This window comes from Thalia democratica, unplaced genomic scaffold (assembly GCF_965202585.1).
Source record: "Thalia democratica unplaced genomic scaffold, ktThaDemo2.hap1.1 HAP1_SCAFFOLD_1305, whole genome shotgun sequence".
NCBI classification, from domain to species: Eukaryota; Metazoa; Chordata; class Thaliacea; order Salpida; family Salpidae; genus Thalia; species Thalia democratica.
In genome coordinates this window covers 12,644-15,974 of record NW_028140188.1, presented here as the reverse complement: position 1 = coordinate 15,974, position 3,331 = coordinate 12,644, and the positions used below count along the sequence as shown (strand labels likewise).

The 3,331-nt window shown below is 27.0% G+C and overlaps 1 non-coding gene across 1 annotated transcript; it reads left to right on the top strand.

The window, feature by feature from the left end:
• The first annotated feature begins 1,111 nt into the window (after window positions 1-1,111).
• On the top strand, window positions 1,112-1,184 carry Trnar-acg (transfer RNA arginine (anticodon ACG)). Its single transcript has one exon. It is a non-coding gene; the product is annotated as a tRNA-Arg (tRNA).
• Window positions 1,185-3,331: the final 2,147 nt, after the last annotated feature.

Here is a 3,331-nt window from a genome sequence, read left to right as displayed (position 1 = left end):
TTTAGTTTTTTTAGTATTGAATATATAAAATTTGTAAAATAATAATTTATAACATCTAGAGCTAATTGATTCATATATATATATATATATATATATATATATGTGTGTAAAGTAAAATAGTGTAAAAAATAACTAATTTGCTAAGTAATCCTTACATAAAAATTGAAAATCAATAAAATTTTATAAAGTCTAGGTTTTTTAAGCAATTTATGTAGTTTCAGTTTTAAACAATATCATTTTTGAGTACGCATTTTGCGTTTTGAACACATACGAATAATAAGTAGTTAAAATTAAAGGCGTAACAAGGAAGTTCTACTTTATTTGTAGGGTATAGTTTCAAACAAAGTTTTTTTTTTCAAATTTTGAACAAAATGTAATGGTTACCTTTAATAAATGTACTTAGCGATATTTCATTGTACGTTTGTAAAAATATATCTCTGTAAATATTTAATTATGAAATTAAAATTATTATTTTAAAAGCATGAATAAACCAAAAATAATATAAAAAAATTTAGTAACAGCTAACAGCCATTTTTTTGCTTTAATGCTTGTATGCAGCAAATACACTTTATCAATTATTGATTTTTTTATTTTTAGATATAATTTCTTCGGGTTTTCATTGAAAAAATATTTTTCTAATATTGCTTTCTAAATTTTTCTAAAAATGTTTTTGTTTATATCGCAAACGATAATACAAATGTTTGGTTTTTGTTTGTTCATTACGGCACAGTGAAATTTGATGCAAGTTCAATAAATAAATTAAATGTATAATTTATTAGCATAACTTTGTTTTTTCTTTAAATCGTAATATTTTTTGTTTTTTATTATAAAAACTTAAGTCATGTAGTGATACCCGAACTCTTTGAAAAATAAAAGGCATTAAAAACACATAAAAAAAAAACCTGCAAGCTTCTTTTGTTAAAGTACATTAAGTATACGATAACTTTATTTGAGCTAAAATTTAATATTATCTATCACTTTTGTTATATATTTGTAAGATAAGCATATTTGATAACCAATAATATTTTTAGCATCTTCAGGTTTAAGTTGTTTTGCCCGAAATCGTTCGGGTGTTAGTATTAAATTTGCACTTAAATTAAATTGAGTGACTGGCCGCGTGGCCCAATGGATAAGTCGTCCGGCTACGAACCGGAAGATTGTGGGTTCGAGTTCCATCGTGGCCACTTTTAAAAACACAAACTCAAAAAAATTCTACAGCTATGTAAAATCAAAGCTCAAGTTAACACCTTCTTTACCTGTATTAATTAATGAAAATAATTTTCCAATAATATCAGAACTTGATAAAGCCTCTTTTTTTAACAGGTCCTTTCAAAAGGTATTTATTAAAGATTGTGATGACAAAAATTTTACACTTGTTAGTAAAAAGTGTTTGGAAATGAAAAACTTCTTCATAAGCAATGATGAAATAATTAAGTCTGTTAATCATCTAAAAGATAAAATAATCAGAACGCCTGAAAACATTCCTTCATATTTTATTAAACGTACTATTTATTCCCTAATTCTTCCAATTTTACTAATTTTTAATTGTTCACTAGCTACATCCTCTGTACCAAACCAGTGGAAAGTCTCATATGTCATACCAGTGCACAAAAAAGGTAGTAAGTATAACCCTTTAAACTACAGACCCATTTCTTTAACAAGCAGTTTTTGTAGAATTTTCGAACATATAATTTCTCTAAAAATACTCGATCACCTTTTTTTAAATAAGCTAATTTCACATAAACAGTTTGGTTTTCTACCTAATCGATCATCTAGTTATCAACTGTTGAATTGCTTACACTCATGGTTGGTTTCATTTCTAAGCAATAAGTCAACTAAAGTTATTTACACAGACATTCAAAAGGCTTTTGACTCTGTATCCCATTTTAAACTAATAAAGACTTTAACTCAATACAAAATTCATAAAAGTTTAGTTAGCTGGTTCAAAGAGTTTCTTGAAAACAGAACCCAAAAAGTAGTTATTGGTAACACTTTTTCAGAGTCTTTGCCTGTTTTCAGTGGAGTGCCTCAAGGAGGGGTTATTGGCCCACTTTTATTTATAATTTATATCAATGATATAGCTTTAGAAGTAGATGTCGATAGCAACATAAATCTCTTTGCAGACGATACAAAAATTTTTAGCCATTCTAACACAATTCTACAAAAATCTTTGGATAAAATTTATCATTGGCTAAAAGAAAGAAAACTAGTTTTAAATCCTAGTAAATGTCAGGTTCTAAACATTCAAAAAAATACATCTAGTATCACTTCTGAATTTAAAATAAACAACATAAGGTTACCTTCAACTAAAGTGTTTAAAGATCTGGGAATTTTTATTGCTGAAAACCTAAAATGGAACCACCATATCAATTACGTTTATCAAATTGCATCAACTATTTTATTTCAAGTTTTAAAGAGTTTTAAATCTACAGATATAAACATTCTCAAAAAAATTTATCTCGTTTACATTCGTCCTAAGTTAGAACACAACACACCAATTTGGTCTCCATACCTGAAGAAAGATATTAACCATCTTGAATCCATTCAAAGAAAATATACAAGAATAGTCTTCAACCGTTGTAACATCTCATACACATCTTATTTTGATAGACTCTCAAAACTTGGTATAAAGTCTTTAGAGTATAGAAGGATTGAGTTTGACTTAATTACTTTTTTCAAACTGATTAATAGTGAAACTACAATTAATTTACAGTCTATTTTTGAACCTCATAAATGTACTTATTTACTGAGAGGTAACAGCAGAAAATTTACATGCAGACATAATTTCAATAATAATGTTTGGCATAATTCTTTTTTTTATCGTTCAGTTGAATTATGGAACAAGCTTCCAAACGAAATAGTCTCTTGTAAAAAAGTTGAGCATTTTCGGTTAAGGTTAAAAAAGTTTGATTTAAATAAATATTTTGTTAGCAAAATTCATAAGTGATTTTTTTTTTTTTTTTTTTTTTTTTTTTTGTTATTTCTTCATTAACCACTGGTTGTATTTGTCTAATTTGGTTTAACCTACAGCTTTATTTTATTAGCGGTGCCTTTCCTTTGTGTATAACAAAACCTGTTCCTTAATACATAGTTTATTGGGCTGTTAAAGTGCTAGAGGCCTTGGGTTCTTAAGTTTTGTTTATAGTCAGTGTTCTCAACATTTATCAGCTACTACGAAAGTCCAACAAACGCTGAGTTATCTGAGTATTAAAGATTTTAAAGTAAATATGAAGCAGGCTCTCCTAAAAAAAAATGAAAAACGTTGTTCAAATAAAAGCGGTTCTAGTTAAACGAATAAAAGTGATACAAGTTGTATGGATACAAGTTAAGC